The following is a 12,212-nucleotide window of genomic DNA, read 5'->3' as shown; positions in this document are numbered from 1 at the left end:
TCTCATCTGGAAGTGGGGGGCTGTCCTGCCAATTCAAAGCCTGTGCCTCAGCAACAAAGAGACAGGAGGGCTCTGGTGTGCTTGGGTATGCCCTCCTCTCCCTCGGCTGTGGTTTTGTTCAGCACACCTGGGTTTAGAAGTATATACGCATTCTCAAAAGAAGACATGCAGTGGTCCCTAGGTACACAGAAGATGCTCGACATCACCCATCACTAGCAAGAGCAACCCACAGCAGCCTCCAGGGGTCCTGCCTCCCTACCCAGCACTGTAGGCATACGGAGCAAAGAGCCTGAGAGCCGCGGGCAGGGCAGCCAGCATGGCAGCAGCAGGGAGGGGCTCACAGATGGACACTTGAACCAGCAGGACCTGGCACCCCATGAGGGGTGTGCAAAGGAAACAAAATCAGGCAACTCGAGGAGACGTCTGCACTGACGTGCTCACTGCAGCACGGCACTGCAGCCAAGGAATGGAGACCAGTGCGCACCAACAGGTGGAGGGCGGAGAGAACCACGGTGCATATGTGATGCACGCGCACATGCGCACACGCGCGCACACACACACACACACACACACACACACACACACATGGCGCAACCCTGGAGAAGGGAGTCCCACCATTTGCCATGGCGTGGGTGAACCGGGAGCACCTCAAGCCAAGTGAAATGAGCCAAACGAGGAAAGTGATCACTGCGTGGCCTCCCGTCTACACGGAATCTAGGACAGCTGAACTCGGAATACACATGCTCTGGAGTGGAATTTGCCAAGGGCCAGGGGGTGGGCAAAAGGGGAGACGTTGGTCAGGGGTTCAAATTATGTGAGATCAATAAATCCTAGAGATCTAATGTGCATGGTATTTTGTATTTGGAGTTTTCTAAGAGGGTCGCTCTTCAGTGTTTTCACCACCCCCCTCCCCAAAAAAAGAAGAAGAAAGAAAGAAATGGGAGCCACGGGAGGTGATGGGTCAGTGACCAGCTGGTCATGATGGTCAGTCACAAAGCACAGACACCAAATCACCACACCAACGACCTTAAAAATATACAATACACACAACTGTGAAGTGTCAATCATACCTCATTAAGGTTGGAAAATTAAAATAAAAAGGTATACATTGAAGACAAAATGAAGCTATAATAGCAACAACAGTTGCCTGGGGTCAGAGGTGGGATGGGGGTGACCACAGGGGGCAGAAGGCACTTTGGGGACAATGAAGGGGGCATCTATAAATGTATAATGGAGTCTGCACATTACTTTATACGTTTTTCAAAAGTCACTAAGTGAACCCAGGTACGAGGCACCCATGTAAATGCTGCCCTGCGTGAGACGGACCTGGACTGCAGCTGAATGTCCTGTGCACGTCTGGTGAACACCTTATTTCGTGTTGTGCAAGTGCGTTCTACATGCACAATGGTGATCGACCTCGGAGCCCCCAGGTGGCCTTCCAGAGGGCGTCATTGGAGAAAAGCCACCTCACCAGACTTCACGCAAAGGAAGCATCTGAGTGACCTGCCCCTCTACCTCAACAGGTGCCATCTGCACACCCAGGTGACCTAACAAAAACAGTCAGGAGTGTCAAAAGTGGGGACTGTGGAGACGTGTTCTAGGGCTGGAAGGAGCCCACCTCCCAGGGGTCTTTGGCCCAGCTGCTCAGGAAGCAATGATGTCCCTCCTCCTGTGCCCAGGGCTTTGGCTACCTTGTGGGAGAAGACATCAGGTCAGAGCCACCTCATCTGCAAGTGGAGAGACAGGGACAAGGCAGGGCAGACAGACACCCCATGGCAGGGTGGCCAGCATTTCACAGAAGACACCACCGGACCACAGATGGTAGGACAGCTCTCCCTGACCTGGGGCGGGGAACTGGCTGCTCACACACGTTCAGCCCTTGGAGCTGCTTCCTGGGCCAGTGGGGTGTTTTGCTTAGATTATTTTTGTCTTTTTTTTTTTTTTTTTTTTGTACTGAGGATTGATCTCAGGGCCACTCAACCACCGAGCCCTATTTATATTATACAGCCCTATTTTGTATTATATTTAGAGACAGCGTCTCATTGAGTTGCTTAGCGCCTCGCTATTGCTGAGGCTGGCTTTGAACCCAGGATCCTCCTGCCTCAGCCTCCTGAGACACTAGGATTACAGGCATGTGCCAGATGCCCACTTGGATTTTTTTTGCACATTTTCAATGTGAATGTGCTGGGCAGGCACAACCCTCTGGTCCCCCTGTGCCCACCTGACCGACCAGTTCCCATATCACACCACCTTCTCTGAATCTAAACCTGGTGGAGGTTGTGGGCTTTGGATCAGACGAGGCATGTTCCTCCCCCTGGAGCAAAGCTGCCCGGCACCTGCTGAAACTCACAGGTGTGGAGCCACCTGGGCTTTCCAGCCTCGTTAACTAAACAGAGAAAACAAAAAAAGCAATGACTTCTTTGGAACAGGCATGAAACATCCTGTTTGTCTGTGGGAGTGGTGACCTCAGCTCTGCAGAATCAGGCAGGGATCCCTGAGGAGAGGCTCTGGGGGCTGTTGCCATCACTCCTGCCACGGGTTCTATCGCCATGAACGCATGTGCACCGTCTCATCCGCCTCTACAGCCACGCCACCCAGAAACGGCACAGCACCTCTGTCCTTTGCCTCCGGGTCCTGGCACAGAGCTCTGAGAGACCCTGTCATTCCCTGGGCCCCTGGCCACATCCTGGTCATGCCATGACAGTGACCCATGGGCAGGGCTTGGAGCCTTCAGCCCACCCTGGTCTCTAGGGAGGGGAGTGGGGCAATGTCGGATCAAGCACGATAAAACCCCGGGTAAAACTGGCCTCAGCGGAGCTTCCTGCACGCTTCTGTGCTGGGACAGTGGTGTCCCCAGACTCCATGAGGAGAGGGCACAAAGCTCCGCCTTCCTCCCCAGGCCCAGAACCAGCCTTCTATGTCCCCCTGTGTGACAGTTCCCTGTTTTAAACTTTATAATTGAACACTAGTCACCAGAAGGATGGTGTTTCTGGAGAGTTCCGAGTTATTTGGGAGAAGCGTTGAACCTGAAGGGGACTCGGGGGAAGTCCCAAATTTGTAGCCAAGTCAGTAGTGCTGGCAACTGGTGTGAGAAAAGAAGGGAGCCCTGTTGGGACCTTGTCCCTGGGCCTTGTGGTCTGCTCCAGCTCTGGGGTCAGTGTCAGAACCGAACCAAACTGCGGTACAGCTGCCCAGTGACAGCTGGTGTTGGAAGCCAACAGAGAGACACATTGGCGCTAGGATCCCATTCGCAGCACCCTGCCCCTCTGAGGCACACTGTCCACTGTGAATCAGTCTGCTGGTCAGCAGTAGGGGGGCTCCAGCTTCTGCCACTTCAGTGTGAGCCTTAGGCCCAGGTGACCTGCCATGGGCCCAAGAGGCGATCAGCCCATGCTCAGGTCCACCTCTATCCCTGCGCAGAGCCCAGGGCTCTCTGGACACCCTGGGAGAAGTGTCCTCTCTCTTTCCTGCCCATGCTATGGGAGGACAGCACACCAACCTGGAGCTAAGGGTTATCTCAGTGCCGTAAGGGCAGGTCCACCAAGGAACGGAACAAACACCAGATGAAACCATCAGGTGGCGACAAGCGTGAGAGCCACAGGTTTCCTGCTGGACACCCCTGGCCTTTGGTCACAGCAGGCCGGACGTTCCACTCCATTCCAGCCAGTGTGTGTTGGGCTTTCTGTCACCTGTCTCTGCACAGCACCTGAGACACATCCCAGATAGAGCCACTCTACGGAGCTGGGCTGTCCTGGGGTGTGCTGGACCCAACTCACAATGGCCTGAACGCACCAACCGTTAAATGTGGCAAGTCAGTCTTTAATCTCTTGGCAGCTCACACTCAGCCAGGTGGCATGAAGGCCAGGCACCACGGGTGGTAGCTCCTGGACCAGAAAGTGATCTTCTGAGGGCACAGCGGGTTCAAGGCCAGTCCTGCACCCCCACTAGAATTCTCCTGGCCGCCCACTTGGAAGTGTCCTTCCACAGGCAGGTCTCAGGGGCTGGAGGGGACCTGAGCGGCTCTACCTTCTCCTGTAGGATGACAGCCTTGACCAAGACACCCACTCCAAAGGTAATCCAATCCTTCAGTGCTTCCAGAACATTCCCTGTCCAGCGCCTGAAGCAACTTCAACCAAAGTCCAAACCAGATCACCTTCTCAGTTGGTGACTTCAGTGTTGACAAAGTCCCATGAACAGGACTGAATCCATCCACCAGAGTGCTCTACGCCATCTCCCTCCCCTGCGTGAGGACTTCTCCCTGGAGGAAGGAGACCAGCGGTCCTGGTCCAGGGTGCACAGAAGGCAGTAAAGCAGCAGGGATTCCAAGCTCCAGGAGGCGAGCTTCCTGGCCCCCAGAGGAACACCACAATCGCAGCCACGGTGCACCGTCTCTGCCGCATTGCTGTTGGGGACGGCATCTGGGTCGCGAGCCCCTGCGGGACACGTCTTCCCCACATGCAGAGACTTAAAGGTCAGGTTGCTCCCAGAGGGAGACACCAGGGGCGTGATTCAGAAGCACTCCGCTGTTGGTGTGCACGCTTCTGCAGGCCACAGGATGAATTTTCAGAGAAAGTCCATAAGCCACCCTCAGAGCACCAATTCCCAACACCTCTGTGTCCTCTTCTCTGAGCAACCTCAGACCAAAGGCTTGGGGTTAAGTGGCACCTTGGCAGTCCATGCTGGAGCGGGTAGGGTAATTTCCACCATGTCAACCACAGACACTAAGCAAAGGACATGTCCGGCGGCGGATTCTCCCACTAGGAAAAGGATGCAGGGAGCCCTGAGTGGCAGTCTTTGCGGAGGAGATGCTGTTTTGATGGAAGAGACTGCACTGCATGGTCGTTTTTTCTTTAATTTGTTGCCTCAGACACACGCAAGCCATTCGTCTTCCAGGCTGGGTCTGGAGCCCACGAGCTGGCGGAGGAGGGGCCCGGAGCAGCGCATCTTTCTGACTGCGATTAACCAAATGGAGACCAAGACGGCTGGCGAGAGGGCAGGAGCTGCCTGGCACCATCACCAGGCCCTCTCCCTGATTTACTGCAACTCGAGTAAGGGCAGAAATGAAGACAATTAAAGAGCAGCAGACTGCTGTCACTGCACTGTTGGAAAAACAAACAATGGGGGTTGACAACCATCCGTCAGAAGCAGCAGGGGTTTCAGCAACGGAACTGCTGAAGTCTCAGCTCTGCAGAAGGACTTTGTGACCTTGTGGCTCTGAACCGGGTGAAGCCTGTGGGAAGACAGTGCATGTCTTGTTGGGACTCCACTGCCATGGTTCAGATGGCCACTTCCAGAGACTGAAGGCACAGAGGAGCTGGGGTCAAACCCACTCGCAGTACCCACGAGGCCTAGGTGGACGGCAAGACGCCACCCTTCATATCCAGTATTTGTGCATGAAAACAGAGTCTCTTTGTTGAGCATAAATTTCACAAAATTTACAAGAGATAAGTACTCTTGGTCACAGGGAGCATGAACTAGAGGTGGATCTTAACAATGTGGACTGAATCCACTGCTCTGCTGTCTAAGACCTTCCCCGGCCCTCACTTCCCCTGTCCCCACACCACCACCAGCCATATTCTCTCTTTTATACCATATATTTTTATTTTGAATCAACACACAGTAACGGTGTAGTGTGACATTTCAACACACATATGCAACATGCAGTGACCAGATCAGGGCAGTGGACACATCTGTCACCTCAGACAGCTCATTTCTTTGGGCTGGGAACAAACCAGATCTCCTCAACTAGGTATCCTGCAATGTCCCATGGACTGCTGACAACCATAGCTGTCCCTGTGTTTCCAGGACACTGGCGGTCACCCTCCTGCCCCCTGCACCCTGGACATGTCAACAACGCTCTCTCTGCCCCCTGCTGCGTGCTCTCTCCTGGACCTGGGATCCACCCCTCTGTCCTCTGCTTCTGTGAGGTCAGCTCGATCTCCTGGGGGCAGTGAGGACATGCACGCTCCCCCTCAACTTGCTGGAGCCCAGTCACCTGTTGAGATCAGGGCAGGGTCAAGGGGCACAAACCGTCACTCAGAGGACGAAGGAGATCTGAGGCACCAAGGCCCACATGGTGGCCACAGCTGCCTGCACTGGGCCAGGCACTTGCAGTCTGCTAGAGGGGAGAGTGCACCATCCTCCTCACCAGGAAGAGACAGGGGCACGTGAAGCCAAGTCACTGAAGAGCCTGAGATGGTCATCACACAGCACAGTGAGCACCCACCCATTCGAAACCCCACGCTGGTCACTATCCACGCAGAAGTCGTCTTACCGGCCAGCTGAACGCACCATGAATGAAACACTGATGGTACCGTGACAGACATGTTAGCTTTATGACGGTCTCACGAGACACACGTGTATTAAAGCACATGGCACACTTTACATAACATGATTTTGTTTGTCACTTGTACTTCCAGAAAGCTGAACAAAGAAGAATGGGGGTCAGAAAACTGTGGCTCCTAGATCGGATCCAGACCAGGGTTGTTTCCATAAAGGCTGCAAAGTGGGAAAACATCATTTTCACATCATTAAATGGCTGGAAAATCCAAAAGGAGACGGTTCAGCGTCATCATTTTTGAATACGGTGCTCCTGGCACAGAAGCAGGGCATGTGCTTGCACACAGCAGCCACCCTGCAGGTCACAGAGCTGGGTACCTGGTGAAGAGATGCCACAGCCCTCAACGCCCACGGCATATGCTCCTGAGCTGTCCACGGGGAGCTCTGCCTGACTAGGGTCCAGACATGAACCCCTCACACTGGAGTGACATCAACCGCCCAGCCATAGACTGAGCCCCTTGAGGAAAGAGACCATCCAAAGCCACAAAGCTCAACGGACAGGACTGGAAGCCAAGACCATGCATGTCAGACCTCACTGTCTGTCCCAGGAAATGCTGCCAGGAGCACAGCGCTGTGAAATAATAAGGGATCTCACCAGTGGCTTCAGGAAACACCGACAATGTATCTAAACAGCAGATCGTGCATCTGGGCTAAAAGCAGCCTTGTAAAGCAACCGCATTTCAAGGGCCACCTTGAGTTCCTCTCTTAGCCATGTCTCTGACGCCCACGTATTAAAAGATGGGCCTTCAATCACCTGGGCTGGGGCCCTAACACTCCATAAGCACCCTCTGACCTCCCTTCCTGGCACCTGTGGAGGGTCAGACAGCAGCTTGTAAATGCAGCGAACTCAGCTCTGCCTCTTTAAGGAGCTTTTTAACTACTGTCCTGCAGGGGCGCTTCCAGCCATGGGGGGGCGGCCCTAGGGCATCCACTGTAGTCTGCACTCTGGGTGGCCTGGGCCCTGTGGGAGGCATTCCAGAGTTCATATCTCCAGGCTTTGGGCTGGGAGGGACCCATGGCAGCCACTGGCAGGAGTCCAAGGGCAAAGAGAGGGGCCTGGGTTGTGATCCCCAGCCCTGGTGCTATGCCTGGGGCAAGATCTCAGGGACCAGCTCCATCTTTTCCTTGGAAGCTCCTGTGTTGACCCCTGGCCATCTCCTCTGGTCCTGCCAGGAGCAATGGATTCCTGGGTAGCTACCTCCGGCCTCCTCACCCTGCCCCACAATCAGCTCCTGCATCTGCACAACTGATTTTACTAAATATTATGTGATGCAAAATGTGAAACACTTCCTGTTTTCCAGGTTTGATCCCAAGTGATATATAAAATAACTTCAGTAAGGAAAATGAATATTATCAAATAAATCCCAAACTCCAGGGTTCAAGCCCCAGCCCAACATCCCTGGCACAACTGCTCACAAAGCCTGTCCCTCATCCTTGAGTTAGAGTCACCTGGAGAACTACAGAGATGGACGCGGGCCCACCTCAAATGAAACGAATCAGAATGTCTTTGTCTGCCACCTGCAATGGTGTTTTAAAAAGTTTTTCCTGATGCTGGGTGTGATGGAGCATTCCCACAATCCCAATGACTCAGGAGGCTGAAGCAGAAGGATTGCACTTTCAAGCAACTCAGTGAAGCCCTAAGCAACTAGGTGAGACCCTGTCTCAAAAACAAAATAATTTTAAAAGGGATGGGGGTCTTGCTCAGTGGTTAAACACCCCAGGGTTCAGATCTCTGGAACCGAAATTATATATATATATATATTTTTTTTTTTTTTCTTTTTCCTGTGATGCAGAGAGCAGAAAGAAGTATTGCTCCAACTGTAACACCACCACTAGAAGAAGTGGCCACACTGCAGGACAATGAGGCCAGGACCACATCAAAGAGCTGAAGTCACAGAGAAGCCAATCAGACTGAACTTGAGGAGAGACAGGCAGATACCTGCAGGGCAGGAAGAGGCTCAGCTGCTCACCTGCTGGGAACACACTGGGCTATGCAGCAGCCCAGGGTGGGGACGGGGGCAACAAGGTGCCCAGATGGGGAACTTGGCAAAGGGAGGAAACTATCAAATGGGAATCCTAGAAATGAGATAATAAGGAAAACTCCAGCAGTGAGCAACTAAGCCACCTCCCAGGGCTGACCTGCATGCCCACTAAAAATGGCCAAAGAAGCATCTGTGAGATGAAAACATGGCAACAGAAACTACCGAAATAGAAAAGACTGGAGAAAAAACAAACCCAGCCGAGGACCAAGGCTTGTCGGAACAGTGTGGCAGCCAGGTAACGGAATCCCACAAAGAAGACAGCAGGAATGGGAAGGAGGAGGGAAGGAGGGCAACTGTCCAAAAATGACGAGAGAATCAAGTCTAGACCCACGAAACAGAGACTCCCATGAAGAAGAGGCTCACTAGAGAGAGCTCTGCTGGAAAGAAACAGAGTCCTCGGTCCACTCAAGGAGAGCGCCCAGCGGGCCAAGGGAAGTGGCACAGTGGACTTCCCGTCAGAGACGACATCAGCCAGAAGAAGATAGGACCTCTCTAAGGAACGAAGAGGGTCTGACGCCCTGGGGAGGCAGCTTTCAAAAGTGAATGCATTACCATCAGACCCCTGGTACTGGGAATGCCAAGGGTCCTTTCGGGGGAGAAGAACGTGGGGCCAGACAAGAACCTTTATCTCCAGAAAGAACTGAAGACTGCTAGAAATGACTGAGGGTAAGTGGACCCAAAAATCCATTGTTTTTCTCATTTTCAATTGCACTAAAAACAATTTACTGCATTAAGCAAAAAAGAGAGAGAGAGAGAGAACTAATGGTATTTAGTGCATATGGTACATAGGAAAAAAATAAATGGGACCAATAAACCTAAAAGTGAGAGGAAGGAATTAGGAACACACTTCTGCAGGTTCTTACCTAACACCTGAAGAGGTCCCAGTGTTCAAAAGTTAGATCATGATAAGTTAAAGTCTGTACAGAACATCTTGGGGAAACAATTGTAGTGATTTTTAAATGTATAAATAATAACTCATTAGCAGGGATGAAACAGAATTATGCTCCATTAACTGAAAAGTGTTAAGAGAAAGGAGAGGAGCACAAAGAACAGAAAAGGGAAGGGAAATGTAATTCGGACGACGGCAGATTCAATTCCCACTGCACAAGAGACCACATGAAATGTAAATTGTTTGAGCACTTTTGGAAAGATGGAGAAAATTCACCTCTTGAACATCACTTTATAAAACTGAGGAGTTTTTGTTTTTAAAAAACGGAGGTGTTGGGGCTGGGGATGTGGCTCAAGCGGTGGCGCACTCGCCTGGCATGCATGTGGCCCGGGTTCGATCCTCAGCACCACATACAAACAAAGATGTTGTGCCTGCTGAAAAACTAAAAAATAAATATTAAAAAATTCTCTCTCACTCTCTCTCTCCACTCTATTTAAAAAAAAAAGGAGGTGTTTTGAACATCACTTTAAAACACTGAGGCCTATAACAACACGAGGAAACAAAACTTCTCTAGGAGTAAGACCCAGAGGAAAGGCACTTTAGGCATTCACAGAGAAATCCCTCTGCCCAGAATGCTGATAATCCTAAATGCACACACACCCATGAAGCAAAGTTGCACAGAATTTTGAGAAGAAACATTAAGATCCATAATTATAGTTGCAAATGCCAGCCTCCTCCCTCAGTAACCTAAAGTCTGAGCAGAACATCAGTGAAGATGTAGGATGCTTGGACAGCCACCAACCACGGAGGCTCATAGGAACCCGTGAACACTGCTCCCAACAGGGGCCACACAGCCTCTCCTCAAGAGCATAGTGATCATGTAGCGAGGCAGACCCTATCTTGGAATGTCAGAAAACACTCAAAAATGCCAACTCATTCACATCTTACAAGGTACGTTATTTGACCAAAAATGGAGCCAACTAGACATTGATATCAGGAAGGTACCTGGGAAATCCCCAAATACTTCAAAGTAAATCACAAACGTGTGACTCATATCTTGGTCAAAAACAAGTCACAAGGGACATTAGGAAAAGCAAGGATCAATAGCTGGAAATAAAAGCTTGCCATGAAAGTTGAGGGACAGCAAACAGGGCACCCCAAGGATACTTAAACCTGGAGCACTGTGTTGGCAAAGAAGAGTCTCCACCATGACCCAGCTGACGTGCACAGGGCTGGAATGGACAGGAGGAAGTCAAACACAGAGCCCAGAAGGAAATGAGAAACGTCAGAGCCCGTGTGTCAACAGAACTGGAGAACAGAAAAGTAGTAAATGAGATCAGAGAAATGGAAACCTGGTTCTTAGGAAGGATGGAGTGGCTTCCTTAGCCTCTAGGCAGACTGATCAAGAAAGAGACAGAGAGAAGGAACATATTACTCAAAGCAGAAATGAAAATGGACACATCACTACGGGTCAGAAAGGCATGGAAATGCCAATAAACAATATTAGAACAATTTCCAACACTTGACAATTTAGATGAATTAAACCCTTTTGCATTAAAAAGCACAAAATACCAAAGTCAACCCACTATGAAACAGATGCTTGGAATAGTCCTAATAGCAAAAGAATTGAATTTGCAACTTTAAAGCATTTGAATAACATTCCCAGACCCAAATGGGTTCTCCAGAAAACTGAAACCAAATATTTGTAGGATTAGTAGCTCCAATGCAGTATCTTCCTGAAAGCCAAACAGGAGGGGCAGGAATGCTCCTCCTAGTGTTTTATGAAGCCCAGTTTTACTGTGGCACCGAAAGCAAAGACAGTGCTTATATAAATTTATGGAAAATATCTTTCCTGAATTTAGACACCAACACCTTCTATAAAATATTATCAAATCAAGTACAGCAACATATAAAGAGAATTCTATATCATGACCAAGTTGAGTTTGTAACAAAGTATAAGGGTAGTTCAATACTTGAAAAGAAATAAATGAAATCCACCATATCCACAACCAAAAAAAAAAAAAAATCCCATGATCACCATAACTGAGGCAATAAAAGAATTTGGTGAAATTTAATGGCATGTAATAAAACCTCTCAGTAAATCAAAAACATCCCAACTTCATCTTCACAAACAGCATCAACAAGGAGCTTCAACTAATAAACTTCCTGTGTCCAATGGAAAGCTGATGTTGGGAACAGGGCAAGGACAGGCACTCTCTCACTCTTAGTTAACATCATACCAGTCCTGGCCAGTGCCACATACAGGAGGAATAGGGAGGGGACAAAGGTACCACAAATGACCTGATGATCCAGAGTAAGTATTCCCAAGTGTCCAGCAAAAACAATTTGCTAAAATATATGCATTTAGTATACAAAGTCAATATAGGGGCTGGGGTTTTAGCTCAGTGGTACAGCGTTAGCCTAGCACATGTGAGGCACTCGGTTTGATTATCACCACCACATAAAAATAAATAAAATAAAGACATTGTGTCCATCCACAATTAAAAAATATATTTTTAAAAAGTCAATGTAAAAAGATCAACTATATTTCTACATAAGCACAGAAATATAAATTCAGATTTTTTAAATGATATATTCTCAACAGCACCTAAAAATCTGGAACACTTTGACAAACATCTAAAAAAGCCTGTGCAACATCTATATGCTGAGAAGTATAAAACAGTGATGAAAATCAAAGAAAATCTAAATAAACTCCTGGCATACCATGTTCGTGGACTAGAGAACTCATTAAGATGGCAGTTTTCATTATTCCAAGGTGGGGGTTTTGCACGTTGAATGCAATTTCAATCAAATCCCAGCACAGCTTTTTTTTCTTGAGAAATTGGCATGCGAGCTTCAATATTCATATTTCAAATCAGAACACAGTCACAACATTTTTGAAAAGGAATAAAATTAGAAGATTCACATTATCTAATTTCAAG

General features: G+C 49.5%; 1 protein-coding gene across 1 annotated transcript in view; it reads right to left on the bottom strand.

Annotated features, from left to right (window-relative positions):
- The window catches only part of Tmem132d (transmembrane protein 132D), a 492,660-nt gene that overhangs the window by 465,760 nt on the left and 14,688 nt on the right, over nt 1-12,212 (bottom strand). The gene's annotated exons all lie outside the window — the stretch shown is intronic.

Source organism: Callospermophilus lateralis, chromosome 1 (assembly GCF_048772815.1).
Source record: "Callospermophilus lateralis isolate mCalLat2 chromosome 1, mCalLat2.hap1, whole genome shotgun sequence".
Taxonomy (NCBI): domain Eukaryota; kingdom Metazoa; phylum Chordata; class Mammalia; order Rodentia; family Sciuridae; genus Callospermophilus; species Callospermophilus lateralis.
Note: the sequence above shows the minus strand (reverse complement) of the source record. Positions and strands in the feature narration are given on the sequence as shown.